The 22,987-nt window shown below is 37.2% G+C and overlaps 1 long non-coding RNA gene across 1 annotated transcript in view; it reads right to left on the bottom strand.

Moving 5' to 3' along the window:
- Window positions 1-6,101: 6,101 nt before the first annotated feature.
- Window positions 6,102-22,987, bottom strand: part of LOC106924424 (uncharacterized) — a 129,918-nt gene continuing 113,032 nt past the window's right edge. The window contains exon 2 of the long non-coding RNA XR_015765262.1: window positions 6,102-6,419. This is a non-coding gene — a long non-coding RNA (uncharacterized LOC106924424). The remainder of the gene's footprint in view (window positions 6,420-22,987) is intronic.

Genomic DNA, 22,987 nt, shown 5'->3' with positions numbered 1-22,987 from the left:
CAGCGCACATTTCTACTACTGTGCAGTGCAAAGAAAGTAGAAATGTGTTGGAACCCCGAGGCATTACTCACTGCACTGCAAAAATACTAAGTATTACAAGTAGTGTAGTGGAAATAAGACAAAACTGACAAGGAACTTTTCAACAAGATATGGGAGATTGTTTTCAGTCAATAATTATTGAATAGTGATTAAAAAAATACCAGTTTCACTGGCATATTATTTCACCTATAACATGGGAAAATATCTTTCTTTGAGAAAAAAACCCTTTAAGAACAAATATAATGGCCTATTTTAATCGCTCAAACACCAAATTTATAATATGGTTTATTAAATGTATTGATATGCTATTCATACATTTAATAAACTGTCTTGAGAAGCTGAATTACGTCATGATCAGCATAGAGAACCGTCATACCCAACAGGAGTTTGTAGGTAAGACAAATCCTTGCAGCAAATTTAAGCTCATTTGTGCAAAAACGGTTCTGTATCTGCTCCTAGTAATGTTACCTGTAGAAAAAGGAGCCTCAGCTCACACAATGTTCAGTAGATTTGTTTCTTTATAAACTGCTGATCCACGTGATGAGGGTGAAATAAACTGAGTAGATGTCTTTAAAACAGTTTCAATGTTTACCTTTGGGATAATTATATGAACCGACTATAGAAAAGGCAGAAGAAGTTTACTGGGGCTCAGTCACAAGTCTCTGAACAAGTTCACTGATGCAAACTAAACTATTGAATCTAGAAGCTGAATCTAATAGCATCAGCTCAGCTGAAGCACCTGCATCGTTCTAAGAAATGGACAGCACCCTGGTTCTATCAACGCCACCAATTCACACATCTCTATGGCTGGCGGCCATCTTGTTGAGGTCTTCCCTTGGTTGCCCAGATCCCCTCATCTTTCCTCAATCAAACATTTATTATTAACTCCAATGCAGAGCTAATCTGACGGGTTGCAGGGTCAGTCGCAGTGTCTGAGGACTGTCTTGGTGCAGGAGGAAACACAAAGGCTGGAAGAGTAAAAAATAACCCAGACTGATGTTTGTGTCCAGAACTCTAAGGTGCGACTCAGGGAACATGTACGACTCCTGGACTGAGCTTTGACGCATCCTGAGCTCCATTTGGTTTGCTAGCACAGGTGGTTGATGCAGATGGAGACTTTTTATTTTTGTGTCTGGTAAATAAAAATGTTCCTACAATGGTAGGTAGGTACAATATGAGGTATTTGTCTTGTAGCACCCAGGCTTTTTGCTGGCTCTTTAATTTTATAAGAAACGCGTCTATCCAGTAACTTTTACTGAGAAGTTTGACGCAACCAAAATCTGGTTTCCATTTATTTATTAAACTAGGGTGAATATAGGAAGAGTATTCAGAGATAAAGTGACTCAAATCAGTTATTATTGCTGCGAATACAGATTTAATAATTTTTTTTCTACAACTATGACTTCAATGCATTTATTTAGATTATATGAATCTATTTTTACGCGTTAAAGATGTTCATGCAATTAATCGCATTCTTCGTCTGAAACGTTTGTACTCGTGTGTTTCTGGTATGCGCGTAAATCGAACAAAAAAGTGACATTCGCAAACAACAGCGATGGACAACAAAGCAGCTTCTCTTGTCAATTCCTGCTTAAAAAAACAATCTGATGGGACTCTGGATGGGCTTCTCCATGAAAAGATCTATAATGATGCACGCCCCTTTTCGACAAGAATAATTGTTTGCTATGTAGCTGATTGTCGTCAGGTTTTTTAAAAATCTTTTTGGTTCACAAATACATTTCCATCAGCAATTTTGGAACAAGTCACAAAAAGTTTGGACACCCCTGACCTAAGATTTTCACTCTGAGCATCTTTAGTTTGACAGTTTACTTCCAAAGCCATGATGAACATTTAGAAACAGGATTGTTTACTAGATTTATTAGATATATCTTGCACTGCAAAAAGGACAGAGGTACTTTAACCCAGAGATTTGTTTTAAATTGAATGAGGAGAGGAAAATCAATTAGCACATGAATCAATTAACACAAAGAAGCAATGATGAAATGAGAAGAGATTGAGAACATATTCACTTTCTTTAAGCTGCATTCACACCAGGGCTGCTGCGGGGAAAATAAAGCAAATGCTTGGTGAAGTTAAATCACTGTGATTTATCCAACAGTGAATAATCATTTTTTTAAAGCTTTTTTAATTAAACAAGTTGGATGGAATGAAAAGGATGTGATTTTTTTTTTACTTTCACTTTCCTTGATACATTTCTCCCACTGAAACCCAGAAAATGATTTAATTCTAAGTTTCAGGATCATGAATGATTGGTGTTCAAATGTTGGACATAACGTAGAAGAACTTCAGTGCATTCACAATAAAACAAATACTCTCTACGGTGCTTAAATTACATAACACAGATATTAAAACTCACCTACTGGCATTTAAAGGCGACGATAAACAGAAGGAACACATGTAAACATGTTCTTTTCATTACTGCACCAAAGGGAAAAGAATTGGCAGAAACTGCCTGTTGCACACTTGTGGTGCATTCAAGGGACATTCGAAAAACTACACAGAGTTCAATAATGTAGGACATTTTAAACTTACATTAAAGACGCTAAAGCATAATCCTTTGAGCCATAAAGTAAGCATACATTGTGTGGGCTTCCTAACAAGTTATACTGGGAGGACAAAAGCAAAGCTTACATACCTGAAAACATATTTGGGGTACATATATAAAAAAAAAGTAAAAAAGAAAAAAAACTTTACCCATAATTCAAAGGCTGTCTTTACACAGTGTATGTAAACATGTAGTTTAAACTGTACATAGAGCTGAGAGTAAGAAAATCTACAGCACTTAATAGCCATCCATCAAAAAAAAAAAAAAAAAAAAAACCTTTTAGAGCTGCAAATGTCACACTTCTGGAAAAAAAAAAACACAGTTTTAAATTTAGATAAATATCTACTTTCTTTTATTTTAAAGCACCATAATTGTATCTCTATTTTTAGGATTTACCATAAAGACAAACATAACATTTAAAAAGTAGAAAGGACAGTTTTTGTCCTGCAGAATGTTAAATTGTGTTTCTTCACAACATAGTGTGAAGAAACACAGCCTTTACTGGTTCCTTTAGTGTCATTGTCAAAAATCAATGCAAACATTGCAGGAAAAACAAAACAAAACCTACATTTGTTGACAGTAACGTGTGTTGCACTCTTTCCTAAAGAGTCGATTTTCATCTATAATTAAAAAAGAAAGTTTTTAAACCTCCACAAACAAACCCTGCTGCTTCAGATTTCTTCTTTTCCGTAGAGAGCAAAACTAAATTTACCAAAATATGCAAATTGCTTTTATATTTAGCCCCTACCCGGATCACTACAGCCTCATGTTAGTTATGTAGCCTGAATGATAAACAGCCGAACACGGCGTTCATCTAATCTGTACCAGACAATGAGATTAGGCCCACTGTGGATGTAGTTGTGTGCCCGGCAGCAGCTCAGCGCTGCGTGGGAATCATTGAACTCTAATTGCTGTGGGAGTTTCAAGCATGGCAGCCATGTTCTCCTGACCTGGGAGTCCGAACGCTTCTCATCGAGAACTCAACTGATCTGCAGCTTCATATCCTAGTGGGTTGACAGCAGATTTGAATTGATTTTGATCAAAATCTTTACAGATTTAATAATTGCGATTGTTTTCTAGTTTTGTACAAAGACTGAAAGAGGAATAATTCGATTTAGGGTTTATTGTTTCTAATGACAAAAAAAAAAAGCTTGTGTCAGAGGAAAACCAACAATACACAACATTTATGGGTTTCTGTCAAGTATTTCTTATGTAAACTGTATTGTAGTTGTGCAGACAGGCATAATGCATGACTAGTCAAATTATGATGGGTATGTTGTGATGGAAACAGGGAAATTATCGACCTTTCCCTGCATTCATCGCCCCAATGTGACACATTGAACCACGAGCACACAAGATGTTTGAAGGCACAATGAAAAAAAAAAAAAAAAAGAAATATTTCTACTTTAAAGCTGTTCACGTAAACTCTTCCTATAAAGGAAATCGTTAAATGTGACTCTGCTGTGACGGAAAGTAAACATTTGAGTTCAGGACAAAGGAAAACAGAACTGTAATGCGTTTTATGGAGTGAAACATTTTTCACCGCCTGATCTTACTTTCAAATAAGGCTTTTAGAAATCCGTGTGACATACCTGAAACACAATGTGGCCCTTTCAGCGCGGCCTGAGGTGCTTCTCTCCACGGCTGCTCAGAGTTTCATCACACAGTGCCAGGAGCAAAAAGATGGCAGACACAACATGAGGTGAAGATCTTCATCTGGGACACTAATTTTATTCAACTCTGTTGATTTTGCTTACTTTCAGCTCTATGTAAAGTTTAAGCTAGAAGTTTACATACACAGTATCAAGAGACCCTTTTTCTAATCTCTTAATATTTGGTAGCAACAACTTCTAGCAGTCTGATGGCCCCATTCCAACTTTTTCAGATCCCCTCAAAAATCAGATTTGTTTCACTTCCCATATGTGGCACTAAGTCAGATTTGTATCAAATTATTTTCAAAGTGCCTGAACTAGGCCTCAGTTATTGGAACAAACAATAATATTAGTGTTTTGAGATCATTTTCAAATAATGGCATAATAACGCTGGTACACCTTCTCAAAGATCAATAAACTTAAATTTCCATTTTGGATTTTAAATATACAAAATAAATAAACAAAACACCTGAAACAACAAACAAGTGTCTCTGTAAGCACTTAAAGAGGGGCTAGTTGATTATCAGGCTTGTTTTAATTTACCATGTGATTTACTGATTTACTGCTTATTGAGGCGGTCTTAAAACAGTCATGATGAATCTTACTTAGACTTTTATGTCATTGACATGCATCATAATTCTGCACCAGAAGAAACCAGACATGGTCAGTCTGAGATAACCAATGGCTGAAAGTTGTAATTCTTCTGCAAATGTGTTTCGTTTTGGGGTCATAAACCGCTGACTCAGAAGTCTGATTGCATTTAACTGAAAATTGTGAATTAAACCATGAGAACCAGACAACGCTATGACAATAATTTACACTTCTTCATCTTTTCCTTCAGTAGTGACAAGTGTTTCCATTCCAGTTCATCGAAATACAATAATTTAATTTCAATACAGCCAATAAACCACCTCCTCCTAGTGCATTAACATATTTTCATAATTCCATTTTGCACAATTCGGTTAATGGAAATGCAGCTCTGTGTCTTTTTCTACAGTGATGGCAGATATCTGCGTCATGCATTAAAGTCTGTCACACAAGTGAATTAATTTTACTTTTTTCAGACTCATAATTTTAACAAGTACCAGTCTGGAGCACAAAAACATGGCTTGGTATCAGTCCTCTCAAGGCTGCCGTGATGACATGCTGCAACATTGAGTGATAACACTGTGGGGTAACTGTAAGTAAAAAGCATTAATGTGATTTTTTTGGGGGATAATGCGTATTGATTAATATTCCCCGCAGGCTTCGACACTGAATGAGCGTGCTTTTCATCTCAGCTAAAAGCCAGGGTGCCTCTGATATCTACCATCAGTACACAATAGATGACAAAAAAATGTCACCGCCAACATTGTAATTTAATTTTTTTTTTTCCTGCAAAGCCAGGGTGATAGGAGATCTGGACTATTGGCTATAAAGCTCACTGTGAGTGTGATTAAAGGCAGCATAAAGAAAACGACTATCAGCGTTTTGTGTACAAGTGTGTGTTTCAGTCACGCAGGATCATTACGCATCAGCCATGAGGAGAGCGGATATCAAGTTATCTTTTTCAAGGTTTCAGAGCATCGGCAATCTCTCTTCATCAGCTGTGGTCGGGACTGCAGCGGTTGGTGGGGACTGTCGTAATGCCTTATCACACCGCTCTGGTGTATTAATGCCGACTCCTCACATCCTCTGGCATACTGCCAGGTGATAGGCTGAAAATATGAGAACAGCCAGTCAAACTCAAGTATTATCAAGTACTGATTGAGTGGTTCTCTTCAAGGTGATGCTTGGGATTGATGCTAGATTACTTTCCGAGTGTGCTGTAAAATGGTAAACAACAGCCCAAGAGAGGCAAGGGATTTGACAAGTAGAAATCCATTTATTTTCAGAGGTTTACATTGGATTAGGACCAAAAATCAGCCAGAACGTGGATGGGCTTTGCAGGGGTCTTGGGATGCCTTTTGTGGGCAGACAGCATGTAAGATTTCCCCAAATGTTCAGAGCAAAGTGCTTCCAATCGGGAGGTTTTGTTGGTTTATTGTCTTGGTAGCAGCATATCTGGGTCCTTGGTGAGTCTGAGTGAGTGCAGTGGCAGCATATCGTTTCTCTAAGGTCCACATGGCTTGGTAAGCAGAGAATCTTCAGCAGGCCTTACAGCTCAAACAGTAAGGCCAAAACTGATGGCAGAGGAACAAAAATCTGTTATGAATTGGCGATTTATAAATGAACTAATTTAAATTGAAAGACATTTATGTCTTTCTCTAGACTAGACAATAGGCACATAAACTTTTATCATGATATTTTATAGTGCTGTAGTGATAACAATAAATGTGACAGTAACTATTTATTACAATTGTTTTTAGGTAGCTGTGTGGTTGTGACTGTCCAACACATAAACATTCCCATTTTAATACACTTCTTTAGGACACTGGTCACATAAAAAAGAAAAATGATTTTTGGCCCTTAACTGCACATGGCAACTGCTTTTATCATATTTTCAATTTTATTGATATCTATTGATACTGAAAAAACTGTGGAGAAAATAGTAAAACTAATAATCTTGACGATATGGACAGCTTAAACATAATCAATTGGAATTCATCGTGACAACGATAAATCAGAATTCCTATCACGGCAAGAAATTTATCCAAATAAAAGAAATGACATGATAAATGCCCACTCCTGCTCCTGCTGATTAGTGACTATAAGTGTGGTTTTGAAATGTGAAATGCATTTGAGAATGAAGAAAAGATAGAAACATGAAAACCCCAGCACTTTCATTGATTTATTTTTATTATTAGGTTTAAAAGAAACAATTTAGCACCCAACTCTTCTCATTCTGTTAAAAAAAAGATAATTAATTGGTTTAAAAGTCAGACTTTAAATAGTTTTGGCCCTGCAGGTATAAAAATGACTCAGACTATTCATAGAACTAGATATGAGTGGATGCTGAATCATGGACGACTGTTCTTTTATTGCTGGCCTTTAGACGTTCAACAGTTAAGTGTCGGTCATTGATCCTTCAGATATACTTCAAGAACAAGAGAAGCAATGCTTTAAATGTCAATGGTGTCTTGAGGTAAGCAATACCATAAATATTTTAAAAATATTTTCAGGACCTTTTCCAGTGAGTTGTCTAAATGTCATAGGATATGCAAAACTGCAACCTCAGCTTGTTTATATCGAGCAGAAGCAAAAAATGGCATAAGCAGAAAACCAAATATCCAAAAATGGCGCCAGAGTTATTGTTTATCTGCAACAATATGCATCTCTAATGTTGTTAGGTGAAAAGCTTTCTCCACCTAGATGTTTACAGAGAGTTCATGAAGCATCTGCAACTCTTCACGCTTCCAGATACGTCGGCTTATTCGACTCTCAGAGGTTACCAGCCTTCAGGAAGGACAGTCATTCCGACGGCCTCACTGTGATGATGACAAGGACGAAGAGAGCAACACCCGTCAATCAGGGAGTGTTACAATGTCCCAACGGTTGAGGCCCAACAGATCACACAATCCCTCAAACACACTTCCCTCTGCGGGCTCATTGTGTGACCTACAACAAAGCAACGACGGCTCACAGCTAGAGGGACGGCTTGAGATTCACTCAAGGATTTCTATGTAGTTTAATGTCAAAATTTTACATTTTTCAAAATTCCAAACTCATGAGTTCTCATTTTTTGATATGTATATACTAAAGTTTACAATTTGTGACATTCTTCATTTTTGCTGCAGTTAGATTTAGAATATAATCCCTGAAAAAAAGAATAAAAATGCAAAGAAACAGAAATGGTTTCATAAACAGATGACAAGTATTTGGATGGAGGATGAATGTACCAAAATATGAACCAAAGGATTGAAAAATGGAAGAATGGATGAAAAAACATGAAAAAAATAAATAAAAATAAAAAAAAACTTTGAGAGCAGTAAAAATAAACTCCCGGAGCCAGAGAGATGGCTGCAGAGCTGCATGGAGACATCCTTGAACAACATCAACAGATAAAATAGATTTTCAGAAAAAGATTACTGACCAAATCCAAGAAGCAAAAGAAAACGTTCTGCAGCACTTTGACATAAAAACTACAAAATAAAGTTGAAGGTGTAACAATAAAAATTATTGCTGTATAATTTAAATCCATATTCTGTTTGGAAGTATGATTATAGTGACTTATTCGTCAATATAATAATAATGATAATAATAATAATAATATAATAAACTGACTTGATCTATATTTTAATGTCTTAGGAATATGCGCAAAACATTTATTTTGCTGTATATCAACAGTTTGTTATTAAAGTAACCATATATAAAAGCAAAGTTTAAGGTCTTTTTTGCTCACTTCAGGCAGTCTGTCAGATTTGTTGCCTAGGAGCTTCTAAATGTTTCAGAGGTGAATAATAATTCTTTATTCAACACCCTCTCCCCAACTTCGTAATATGAGTCTTTTACACATTTAAGAAAAAGATAATTTAAAAATTTAGCCTATAATTTAGTTACACTTAACGTAAAATTAGAGCAACTCTTAAAGCCAATTAAGTGTGCTCTTAAGGCAAATTAATTGTGCCAGCATAAGAGTCAGAGTAGCTGAGTCATGCTGTGGGAACTGATTGAACTCTCTGCCTTTCTCCTAAAATTAAAAAGTAGAATAAAAGTGAGTCAGAAACTTTGTTATCTAGATGAGTTAGTGTGAACTGGAACATTCAGGGCACACAAGGCTCACTTGAATATGCCCGATTCCTAATCTGGAAGTTATCAGGAGAGCAGAAAATTGCTAAAAGATTATTTTTCCATTAATGCAAGAGAAAATACTTGGTTCAAATCACCTTTTTGGATCAATCATGTCTTTGGTTTTAGATAAAAGAAACTTGAGTGTTTCTGTTGAAGGACGCCCACATATTGATGGTTTCTAACGACTAACAATGCCAAACATCACACACACACATGCTCACACACTGGTGGCTCACTTAATAAAGAAAATGGACCAGAGAAAAGCTGCAGATACACACATTCTGGGCCTCAAATTCATTTGTTCAACCTTAAACCCTTGGAGTGTCCCGTTCAGATAACAAAGCCGTTGGTATTGTTGTGCTTCATCTGGAATCATATTAAAAACAAGCTGCTCCGGCTCTGTTATGGATATGTGGACCCATAAGCTGCTTTTACATCAGTTTGTTAAGTCATCTGCTTCTTGTTTGCATTGATGTCTATGAGATATATTCAAGATTTAAATGTCTATTATATTATGAGTTGCATTATCACAATATGTTCCTGGACTTTATCCATCTGCATGCTTCCTTGTTAAATCCCACCCCAAATGTTAAAGCGATTACAGTGTTCCAGACAGGGCGCTGCATTACGTGGATTGATGGCACACTTTAACAACTTGCCTCGGCAGAGAAAACATGCGTTATCGTTCTAATGCCCTGGCTTTACCGGTCGGTCTCTGGGCGCCACATAATAATGCTTCCAACACACAACAAAATAATGTTACATTGTCAGAGTTATTTCAAAAATCAACCATTTATAGCAAATTTCAAAACACTTTTACATTTTCCCAAAGTTAAACAAGTAAAAACATGTTTGTTGGATGTCTTTCTTTAAATTACCAGCATTGCTGCTGCTATGTAGCCATATATATATATATATATATATATATATATATATATATATATATATATATATATATATATATTTTTTTTTTTTTTTTTTAATCCAAGTATCCTGTTTTAAATAACATGACAGTTTTATTTGTATTACACCTGAATTTTCCCCAAAATTAAAGAATATTTCTGTTATGTTTTATTCTCCATTAAAGTAAGGTTTTTATATTGTGGCGTTGATACATTTTTCATAAGGCCAGCAACACTTTTTAAGCCAGTTTACTTTTTCTTTGCCATAATTACCTCGATTTCTAAGCAGATATTTCTTCTTCCTTGCGACCTCTGTAATGCAAACAGCTCTGGACTTTCAGGGTCTAATGCCATTTGCTCTGACTGTAATTCATGGAAATATAGTCTGTGTTTCTCCCTAAATGCATGCATAATGCCCCACTTAAATGGGGGTAAACAGTGTCAGTGCAAAAAGACACTGTTGTAGCAAAACAAATGTCAACAATTTGAAAAAGTCTAGCTCTTTGCAAATACCTTTAGGATGCTTTTTATTTTCACAGTGTGCATGTTGCAATATTAACCTCAATTTTACAATAAAAACAACCTGCTGTTACTCCAAACTGTTATCTGTTCCTGAACAGATATTACACATCAGGGTATATAAGCTGGTTAGAAAGACTCTGTTCCTGAACTAATACTCCTTCAGTGGATGCATTTCTTTTACAAATGTGTGCAAATTTGTCTTAATATTCTACTAATGAAAACATGCCAATTTTGGAAAAAATGGCATGTTTTCATTAAATAAATTAATTACCGTAATTTCTATGGTTAACTGAAACATAGCTGGAGACAGAATGTGGTGTCCTAAGTGCACAAAGTAACAGTACTATAGATCCTTCCCCCCAGAAGCTGCTTTGCTTCCAACAAGCTCATTAAGTGTTTACATCCATGCTGTTATTTGCTGGTTCTTTTTTTCCGTTTCTTGTAAGTATTGTTATCACGAGTAAGTGTTTAAATCGAGCAACTTATAGGGTTTTTTTTGTTTGTCTCCATCTAGAGCTGTGAAAGAGTTCACACACACAAAGTGATTCTTGCACAGCAAACCCTCCCAGTACACAACTCTAGAAATGTGTGTACTTTTAGTATGACAAGGTAAAAAAAAAACAAAGAAAATATTGATCTTAGGAAATTTGCTTCCATTGTAATGTGTTTCTGTAAAGTAACTTTATGTGTTCAAATAAACATTTACAACTCAAACCGCCTATTTTTTAAACATGTTAATCTCATAATGCATATTTGAGAGTGTTACTCTAATTTCTCACTGCAGGAAGACGTCCTAGATGAGTTTCCCGCTTCAGGTTATGATGGACAAAAGCTTCATAAAAGTTTCCTCACTTTCTTCCAGTGAGCTAACTTTTGGTGAGATCATTTTGCTGCTGCTGAGAGGAGTTCTCCTCATTTCAGAAATCCATTCACATTTTCTCTCCTGCCAACATCTACTGAGTGGACCAGAAATATTACCTGTCCACTGTGAAGTCCTGCTCCCCACTCAAGGACACAGAATAATTCTGGACATCTGATGAGCTTTCCTTCAGGCAGATTACAGTGAAATTGCCAGAGCCCACTCATGCATTAAATAGGGTTAGTCTGTTTCATTTTAAGCCCGCTGTCGGCTTTCTTTTAGCAAAACCTTCATGGATTTTATTATTTTACTCAAACCCTCATTAAAGGCAAGACTTTTGGACTTTTTATTTTTAAATCAGTGGATTAAATAATATGTCACCACAAATTTGAACACCATTACGCTGAAACTGTGGCCTCCGAGTCTGGAACATGAACAGATTTGCTATTTTTATATTTCCAGCATTGAGACCTAACTTCCATAATTAGACTGAAATTTCTCCACTTCAGACTTCAATCAGCAGCTGATGTCTTGCAGCCGTTCTCCCTCAGTCAGGCAGACTCTGCAGCTACCAACATTCACTGCATGTTTGCTGGCCTCTCAGCCTCCACTTTGATCCCCGGTAAGTGAGCAGCACGCTCAGACGGGTTGAGATGAGGTGACAGTCTCGGCCTTTTAAGAAGACTCCATTTCTTCGCCTTAAGAAGCTCTTTCATGGCGGGTCACTTTCCATATGTTCAGTGAAATGCTGTCTTCTCCTTTCTGCAGGCTCTAACTGGATCAAAGCTGTGTGTTCAGCATGTTACAGAGAGCTTCCTGCTATTTCCACACAACAGTTCTGTTTAAACCCAGATGGATCCTAATACAGGCGATGTGATTTTTGACAGATGATCAACAGATCTTCACATTCTGACATTTTAGGCCTGTATTTTGTATCTGATCCAAGACAACATGTCCAGGAAATATATATATACACACACACACACACACACATACAATTATTGTAAAAGCTGAAACAAGCTTTGTTTCAGCTTTTGAAGTGTAGTTTGGCATTTATATTGTGCATCAAATTTCACTTTTAATTAAGTTTATAACTAAGGTTTAAGTCTAAAAAGAACCAACTGGAGGTTTGCTAACTAGGAAAAGACTCCATATAAATAGGTCAAAATAAATCACTTAATTCTTCTTGCAGTAAAAGTGTTTTTATACATAAATAAAGCTCTATTTCTATCATGTATCAAAATATGTTATGCCTTTACTCAGTAATACAACAGAGTGCTACATAAATCATTTAAGCAACCTATAGATAAGACCTTTTCTCTGAAATTACACATGAAGATATGATTTTTGTATTTTTTTTTCCCAAGGACACGCTGACTTGTGGACATGGTTTGTGTTATTGGATGAAGTTAGCCACTCCATCTCTGCCTCTGCAGCTTTGGTATTTCTCCCTTTTCACATTGAGAGTGTGTTATTAATGTTGAAGAAAAGGCTCCTCCAAATACTGATAGTACCTGGATCTGAGAGCCGTTTCATCAGGTTTTAAAGAAGCCTGTTGACAGAGTTGCAAGATAAGAAACTGTGATAGATGATGGTTGTCAGGTTGTGCAAGTCCAACCTCGAAGAAGAGCGTGAGCTTGTACTCTAACTGGTTTAGTCTCTGTCATTGTTTGCCGAATGTTATTTCTCTGATTTGCATGGATTCAAATATTAGAATTAACAAAAAAAAAAAAGAAGAAAGAAACAGTTTCAGTTCTGAAGACTAAGACATGAAATATGTTCAAACCATTTATCTATCTGGTACTCTCCCTCATTTAAAGTAATAAAAGTCTTTTAAACTTCACCGATATGATCTGGACTCACCTCTCCGCCGGTGAGTCCAGGTGAAACCAGTGCAGGCTGCTGACAGACGTGTTACTTTTTGACAACTTAAGATTTCAACACCATGTGAATATTTCCTCTCAGGGGCTAAGACAGTGGTGTCCAAACTTTTTGCAACCTGGTCAAAATCATCTCAGTTCCTGTCAGACGTTTGCCTGAGAGAAGTTCAGTTGCGTTTCCTAACTTACTGGTAACACCGAGACAAGACAGACTCCATTTAAGAACATCAAAGTTTCTCTTGCAGTTACAAAGAAGAAAAAAAGATGGACCAAATCAAAGCTTTATGTCAACAAATGCATTTCACAACAGCAATGAGGTACACATGTTGCTCTGCACATAACTGAATTATTTGTAGTTAACAGTACAGTATGCTCAATTAATTATTCAGAGTTTAAAATGTTTCTAAGGAACTCCAGTAGATTGCATATATATATATATTACCTAGTGTAAGTATTATTTTCATAAGTTTTTTATTGAAAAATTGTTTTAAAAATTATTTTTCCTACTTGAATTTGTCATTTTGTATTCATGTAATTTACAGGTATTAATTTAGCCCTTAAAATACAAGAATTTTCAGGTATTTATTAGTCTGATTACACAATTTTTAAATATAATTGGGTGTTGTGATTAAACAGTTTCTCAGTACTTAAGTAGAATTTAAATCAATTACTTTTTTCTTGAAAAATTCCCTGGATAGCTACTTTTTTCCCTCTTATTTGAGTAAAAATATGTCGAAGTACCTAGCTGAGTTTAGTTTTGTATTCCTCTGGTAAACTAGGCCTGTCATGATTACAAATTTTACTGGGGAATAAATTAACCCAGAAATTATTGTGAATTACTTAAAAATGGGCTCAACACAACAAGTAATATACAAATAATAGGAAAAGAAAATGCAAATTCTCCCTCTAAAACAGAAGCTACGATGACAAACATTTTCCTTTTGTAAAAAACTTAACATTGCAACTGGAAGACATTTTTGTCCAAAGCAATAAATAAAAAGGCAATAAAACTTGCACACAACCAAAACCATAAATATAAAGGATTGTGATGTCTGTGTAAGCAAATTTGCCCTTCAAAAACTAGTAATCAAGGAAATTATCAAGCTCATTTCAACTTAACAATTAATTGCTTATGGCAAAAGGTTTACAGCATTTCTGTTCATGACCTGCGTGTTGTAAATAGTAGAGTTGATTATTAAATTTTAACATTTTAATAAGTTTTTTCAGACTTTTTTTTTTAATGATGACACCAGCGGTTGATGAAACCCCGAACCATTTGTGAGTCAGGGCCTTCAAAGGTACCCTTGATGTAGATCGGGACAGAAAGACGTGTCCTCTGATGGTTTTCCGTGTGGATCTCACTACGGCGAACACCAAAGAAACACAACTCAGCGTGTGTCTTTTGATTCTTCAACATGTTGTTAAGGTCAAAGCATCGCAGCTTCTTTTTTCCCCCCCCAGCTGCTTCTTCTGAAGTTCTCTACAGGACATGTACAACAAACTCTTTCGACTGCAGATGTAGGTTGGAGATGGAATATATACATCTTTATAGCGAGGGAGATAGAAAAAGGAAAAACTATAGAGGAATCTAAGGCCAAAAATGCATGTAGAGCTTCAGGATCTGCACTCCCACAAGAGATTCATGTGAAGTCTTGCAGGAGATGTCTGCTTTCTTTGCACAAATACAAATTATTTCTAGAAAAGCAGCTAGTAGTTTGGTGTTCTTCGCTGCTGTTTCTAAAGGTCATAAATGAATGTTTAACTGAGTGTTTAAAAAGAGATCTGACATTTTGGGAAATGTCCTTATTCTCTCAGCCGTATGAAGATGCTGAGGTTAGCTGATCTATCTGCTTATTGTATCATTCATGGGGTTGAAAATCACAGAGCTGCCAAAGCCTGAGGCTTTGGAGGACAGGAGGTGAGATGCTAGTCGAGGGTCAGACAGTTACACCAACCAGGGATGAAGAATTCAAACAAAAAAAGAAAAATGTGACATAATATTAATTTGCACACAAATGTCTGTTGAATATTTTAGTTTTAAATTCAAAGCTATTTTGTCAAAGAAGTGGAAACTGGTCTCTAATGGTCAGCAGGTGCAGAGGACGACAGCAGCAGCAGCAGCAGCAGCAGCAGCAGCAGCAGCAGCAGCAGCAGCAGCAGCAGCAGCAGCAGCAGCAGCAGCAGCAGCAGCAGCAGCAGCAGCAGCAGCAGCAGCAGCAGCAGCAGCAGCAGCTCCGGCTCCTGACTGCAGAGCTGAGCCGAGCCAACAGGGATGCTGAAGGTTCGGCTGACGTTGGGAAAACTTAATGTTTTCAGATTAAGACTAATTATTTCACTTTTAATTAAACTTCTGATATGTTGCATCAATTTTAGAAAGGTTTATTTATTAAAAAGAAAAGCCGTTGGTACAGCATGATGCATATTGAAACAGCAACAGATCTCCATAGCAACAGGTCAAGGTACTTGTTTTTACAGGTTTTTTTGGGTTTTTTTTTAAAGGGCACTGGAGAAGCAACAGAAAACTTCCATTAACCGTTTAACAATAACCGTTTCAACTTTGCTGCCATGTTCACATGTTGCTGCTATGCAAATGAGTTCATAACGGGCTACATTCAGGAACAAAAATGTTTGTAACATCGAGTCATTTAAAAAAAAAACATGAGAAATAATCATGAAATTTCCATCAGTCTGCATTTCATTAGTCTGGTCCATGTGTTTCCACACAGCATAAATCACTTAAAACAGGTAAATAGATAATAATTTCATTAATTTAGAAGGCATAAATGAGATTATCCCCCAGGATTTTATTGTTTTTAATTCAACCAAAATGTATCCATCCATCTGTGAAAGGGACAACAGTTTAAGCAGAGGACCTCATGGTCAGCCTGGGCCTAAGGGAGACGCTGCTTTGTTAGTCTATAACAGATACTGCTCCTGGGTTACACATTAAACAAGTTTATTCTATCAACTGCATAATGTTGCTAATTCAGCCAAGTTATGATGTATTTCCACAATAAGCTCCATAAAGGAGCTTCCAGAGGCCTCTGGGTGCTCCTCAGCTTACTTGACTTAATAAACTCTCGTATTAATCAATCAGAAATTAAACCAGCAGTGGAAAATACTGATTAGCAGTTGAAAGGTTCCATTAATTCACAGGCACAGTGGCTTGTTTTTAATAAAACGACTCAGAGCTGTTGAAACACACGGATGTCACAAACACTAAAATCTAGCATGAAAGCTCTTTGTTTCCTCTCATCTTTTACATGCAGATTAACACTGAACAAAGTGCTGCAGTTCTCCAACAGTTCAGTTTCAGTTTTAACATCTAATTGTTGCTCTGTAAATTTGGCTAACTTTGGGAAAGCAAGATATTTTCATGCAGCTCTTTGATAATCAAAACTCTCTGCATGTTCTCCGGTTTTGCCGGTTTTAAAGAAAAACAAAGAGGACCTGTCTGCAGCGGAAACTCTTCTCCTGTAAATCTCCGTATGTATTTGCATCATATAAAACTGGAGAAATAGTTTTCAAACTATACGCAAAGGCAGACACAAAGGGAAAAACATCGACTAAATGAAAAGGAATAAAAATAAAATTCACTTTACACTTTCTTAGAAACATTAAGGCGTTTGAAGCAGAAAAACTAATAAGATCAGTATGTGAGAAAAAATAAACAGTTTCATTACGATTAATCTAGAATTCACCACAACAACCATGTTTTTCATGTTTAATAATACACAGTTTATTTAGTAAAGACAAGGCAACATTTTAACAAGTTGATGTTTCAGTCAACATAATTATCATCCAGTTACATTATGTGAATAATTATCTGAAAGGTTTCCACATTTAAGCATTTGTTTGAAACATTTTGTATTTTTTTTCCCCAATATGATCCCACCGGGATTAAAAACCTCATCAAGTTGTGTTTTATCTTTTCACCTGACAACATGAAGGATATGTTCATTTGTTGTCACCTCAAAATAAGTCAACACAGCCGATGATGTTTAAGCCACTGTCAACAAAAGTGAGTAAACCCATAATTTAGAAATTTATTCTCAGGAATTGCTGAATTGGGTGTTTCTAATTTTTCCTCAAATAAAAAAAAAATTCTCAACTTAAAATTAGATTTTTTTTTCACATTTCAGACAATGCGACTGCAATAAGAGATTATTAATTTTAAGCCTGTTTACACATCTCTTTCACTGTGGACGGCTCTCTACTCTATTCATTTTGTGTATCAGTGGCTGATTGAAGCTGACAAAGCTCATGAGCTGCTTAATGCACCTTTAAGAAATATGCTTTCATCCTAAACGTGGTACTTTAAGACATTACAATGACAGAAACGTCCTCTTCAGCAGTTTAAGACAGCAGCCGACCAACGATGCAGGCGTTTTTACATGGGTCAAATATTTTGCTGATACGTCTCCAGGTGATATTCCTCCCCCACCTTTCATAAAAAACACATCTGACTGAATCACTTCATTTAAACCCAAATGTGGCCGTCCTTGAACAGACTTTCAGATTCCTGTGCCTCAGCTGACTGAGCTAATGGATGTTCAGGAGTGAAAAGATGCAGCGGAGAAATCATTTTTCTCTGCAGGCAAGGAAGAGAAAAAAAAAAGGACAGCTCTCACTGATGGATTACGGCTTTAGATTGACACGGATTACAGTCAGCAGGATATTTGATGGAAGTTTCAGGCGGTTTTCATGAGGTCACTACACTCATTTCATGACAAAGTAAAAAGAGCAGCCAGAAAAACAATCCAAGGGCTTAACACGAAGTTAACATGAGCAAAGTTCGACTTTATCCACTAAATATTTATGATGAAATGAAAATTGCAAGAAATCTTTAGAAATACAGCAATAAATAATGTCACTTTTAAACTTTACTAAAAGGTTTGCTGTTTGGGAACAATTAGACTAAGAAGGAGATCCTTCCAACCCAGAGCATCACTATCCAGAACGACACTTTGAAGATTCTTGGATGAGTTGAGTTACAACAGCATTTATTTTCTCTTTGTCATTAATATGTTTTTCATTTAAATAAACTGAACTGCCCACACATCCATCCGTCAGTGCAAGAGCTGGTAACCATGGAGACTAAATGGAGACTGCTGGACAAGTCACTCCACTCCTGGGAAGTCAGAAGATGTGAAAGGTGCTGACAGACGGTTCACACTAGAAAAGGAGATCGGTCATAAAGATGGAACGCTTCGTTGTGAGCTCTCTGTTCAGGCAGCTGACTAGGAAACCTGTTCGTTCCGTTGAGTAAAGAAGGTTTTTACAAAACAAAGTAAACAATTAGATTTTCTTTTGAATCAACAACAAAATATGTAACTTCCTTTGTGGCATAGTGTATGTCCACATCTTTTCCTTATCCCAAGGAAGTCGGTATGTGACCTGCCAACTGCACTTCTGCACGTGGTTACAGTGAAGAGATTAGCTTTATCATCAACTTTGGTGGATTATTATGGGATGCTAATGGCTCATAATCTATGGGTGTCAGCTGTAGCTTCATAATGTCCACATGAATGTCTGTCCAACTCTGTGCTGTGTTAAATCATTCAGAAACAAAATAAAAGTAATTTACACCCGATATTCTCTCACTGCTAATCTAGCTGCAACATAGCTAGGACACCTTTGGCTAAAAATATCAAAACAGAAGTACTTACTGTTGTGTGTATTCAGAAATTTAACCATAACTCACCACACTTTGCCTTGTTAATTGTGCTGTAATTTATACCCTTTAGCGTCCTAATCAGTAAGGATCAGTTTTAATCAGTTAGATTAAAAACAAAGGTTTTAAATGTAAAACGGTCCAGCTAAGAGTGGAATAGCAGAAATGCCAAATTCTCAAATTAATAAATCCAGTTTTAGCAGGGTTTTTTTCATGCTGCATTAAATGTAAAATGTTTAAAAGATAACTAAGAAGAAACAGTTCAGATACGCATTCCTGGCAGCAAGAGAGGGTTAGAGGTGGCCTACAGAATGAGAAAATATTTATTTCAGTATTTCTAGACTTCATGCTTGACTTGCCCCTCAAAGACTTGACATTAACATGTGAAAGCCATGGCAAAATTCTAAGTCTTCGTTCTACATTTCATCCCACTGGACCTTGTGTAGCAATAGTTGTTGTTTTTTTATTAAAAATGAAAACATTCAACTTGTTCATAATTTGTGAGGTTGCTGAAACTGATGCAGCGAAGTCTCAGGATGCGGCATTTTCTCTGTGGAAATGTTGAAAAATATCCTCAGATGTTTGGTTTTTTTCTAGCTTCAGAGGAAGCTGTATCCTCTGAATTTGATAAGTGCACTTCAAGTTTCTATCAGTCTGTCTGTCTCTGTGTGTGTGAATGTTGACACCTCCAGGATATGATGCTTCATTTTAAGCTACTTAGGCATTCTCACTCTCCCACGGAGCTTCCTGCAGGGAGCACGCTGAAGATTCAAAGGCCACACGCTACTTTTCCAGCATGTTTGCTGCACAGACCGGATTTGGAGCTGGCTTCACACAGCACTCCGGAAAAAAAAAAAAAGTGACTCAGGTTTATTTGCCGAAGGCTCAAATTACAGCGTATGAGTCACTATGCTGTAGCCTCACTTCTGCAGTTTGAGTAATAAAGAGAAAATAAACATTTTTTTCCTAAAAAAAAAACAAGCTTCTATGATCTGAACAAAGCAGGAAATGGCGAAGGTACGGGTCAAAGGGCTAAGTGTGTGAGATCTAAATACTAAACTAACTAGACGGTCCTGAAAGGAGGAATTAACCCAGCTATTCTGATGCAAAACAAAAGCTGGCTGAGGTTAAAACCTTCATTATGTTGAGTTTCCGTCATCAGGTGGCCGGTACGTACAGAGGATATTTCATGACAGAAGTACTTTTTGGTTGTCCTTGAAGGATTTTCTTCCTCAGGCTGTGGTATTCGACAGCAGATTAAAAGTCAACAAGGTCAGAGTCAATGCAACTGTTCATGTTTCTGCATAAACAAGCATAGATATTACAGAGTCTGTGTTCAGAAACCGAGGAAAATCGGATTCCTTTTCAGAGGTTATCGGTTTTTGGATTGACTTTTGATCCTTCTTTACGATTCTGCTTCATCAGAGATAAAAGAGTCTTACATATCTGACCAGCTGCGTGATAATCAGCGCTTTATTTAGATCGACAGAGTGGCGACTAAATCTTTACTGCAAAGCCTGAGTGAAAATCCTCGGTGTGTGCGGTTTTGTGTGACACAAGGAAAGCCGTCAAATTTCGCCGACGATCGTGTCGAACATCGTGGCGGAAAGCGCCAGCATGTGTATCCGAGTCACAACGCAGCAGTATCCCTCAGACTCTCAGCGGTTGGTCTTGTTAGCATGTATAATTCAGCCTGCACTTCACTTTGTTGCCAAAACGCCGAAGCAATCCCCTATGATTTTCACTTTGGTTTTCTTAAAAACGGGTGACTGGTCGGAAGAGCTCCAGATAGACGCGTCGGAGTCGCGGAGCCAATTTTACCCCTCTGGAGAAAAATGAGCCCTGGAAACACACTGAAGGTCAACGTAATATCAGCAAAAGAAAGACTAAAATAATGATTGCATTAACATGCAGCTGGGGAGCCGTGTGCTCTTTACAGAGATCCAGAGAGGCGGGGGCACAATGGCCGCTCACTCTGCATGCTGCCAACAAGCTGGAGGGGGAGCAGCGCACACAAAACAAATATGAAAGCAAGTTTTGGCTCTCGGAGGCATGCATGCTTGCAGCTTTGCACACTAATATTCACAGTAACATGGGGGAGAAACGTGCCTGGGACTTTGTGCTGACTTTATGTTTGATTTATTATTTATTTTCACAATGTAACGCTTTATTTCTGCACGAGTGCACTTCTATTTTCCGAGCTTTGTCCTTTTTTATTTCACTTTCACCATAACATTTTCATCTGAACGCCAATTTATTCATGAGTGCTTGTGATTCATCTTCATCCCAAAAGTAAATATAAAGAAGTGAACTTGAAAAGGTGTTTTTTTTTCTTTCCCTCCCCCTGCCCCCATGCATCAAGCTTATTTATTGGTCCCAGCAGTAACAACAGACACCTAAACCTCCCTTATTCCATTAACTTCCTGTGTCTCCTCCTGGGGAATATCCACCTCCACGCAGGCCAGCTGGGAAATTCAATCCCTCCAGCAAGCTTGCAGGTCAGCAGCTAGGCCTCTGTCAAGCTGGCCGTCTCTGATAAGTCCCTAAAAGGAAACAAAAACCCCATGTAGGCTCTTCGAAATCATTGAACCCCCGCCCTGAATAAACAAACTTCTCATCTAAACTTAAAAAAAAACAACAACAAAAAAAAACGCAGTGATTGGTTTCCTTGATCTTGGTCCTTCTGGTCGTCAAAGTTCAGCTCTGCAGGTGAGTGAGGGGACGTGGTCTGACTAGTAACAGCTCAGACCTGGTTTCTCAGTGGCATTCGCTTCATAGCTGCGTTACAGTGGCTGCACTCCAGCACAGGGAGCACCAAACATACGGACAATGTCACGGTCCATTTCCTGTCAGATCCCAAGATATTTAGGCTCTTCCGCCTGAAACACAGTCTCCGTCGTCATGTGGAGCGAACACGATATTCTGCTGCAGCAGACCATCAGAACCATCTTCAAACTATTTAAAATGGATGTTAATATGAAAGGTAAAAAGCCCCAGTGATCCTGTAAGGTTCTTTGTGGGCTGAGACTCACGGTGGTTTGTTTCATGTTTATTTGTTGTCAGAATAAAAATAATTTCTGTGAAACTTAAACATATTTATTTATGTGTTTATGTTTTCTTTTGGCTTTGTTTAAAGATTGTGAAACTGATTCCAGACCAACTGCAAAGACAACTAATTTAGCAACATACTGACAAATGAATGGGAAATAACAGAAGATAACTGTTTTGGTCTTTTGAGTCGTTTTGGGGGGGGGGGGACGCTGCACAAACCGATGGAGAACTTGACAATGTGCTTCTCAGATGTGGATCAATGTGGATCTGTTTTTCTAATTTAGGGTAAAGGTTTCAAACTTCAACCATGGCTGCATCTGTAGTGCGTGCTTCACATGATAACTATGATAGACATTACTATATGTAGGATAATCAATAATATGTGACATTACAACAAAAGCAATAAAATGTGCATTTCTGTTTTGCCATCAAACCAATTAGACCATTCAATGTGTTATTTTTGTTTACATCTCTTGGTTTAGGAATATAGTAAAACGTTGGTATTTTTGCCATATTTTACTGGTGCTCACAACTTGTTCAGTTTGGAGTGAATTAATTATGGGCAAGTTCAAAACAGGGACAGCAGGCCGAATTTTTGACATAAAAACAGTTTACCATATAACATCAAAAACGGATGTTATATGGTGGATTATGTTGCGTCACATTTTGTGTCTCAGTGATTTACTTCCTCTCTACATTTCTTGGTGGCTTTGACATGCATCCTGCAGCTGAACAGCAGATCAGCCGTGGGTTGTGTCACATAGGCGTTTTTCATTGCTTTCCTGATGGGCATCACATTAAAGATTTGAGATATGGTGCTTTTAAAGGCTATTAAAAAAAAGCTTAGCCCTGATGACCTGGTCAAACAGATTTTACCATCATCTAACTCATGCAGATCCAAAAGTTGTGCCACTTTTTCTCATTTCTGCCCCCGGACAAGCCTGGATTTGAAGAGATATTTTTCAAATGAGCATTATGTGAAATAAAACCTTCTTCCTGCTTCTACTGACTAAAAGCATGATGTATAAACACTTAAAGACACATGACCTCACTTAAAAAAACAAAAAAAACACTGAGATTCTTGCAAGTGACCACAGGAGGTCATTTTCTGATCCAAAGTCAAAGCTGTGAT

Source organism: Poecilia mexicana, unplaced genomic scaffold (genome assembly GCF_051168715.1).
Source record: "Poecilia mexicana isolate PSO_F unplaced genomic scaffold, ASM5116871v1 scaffold_14, whole genome shotgun sequence".
NCBI classification, from domain to species: domain Eukaryota; kingdom Metazoa; phylum Chordata; class Actinopteri; order Cyprinodontiformes; family Poeciliidae; genus Poecilia; species Poecilia mexicana.
Note: the sequence above shows the minus strand (reverse complement) of the source record. Positions and strands in the feature narration are given on the sequence as shown.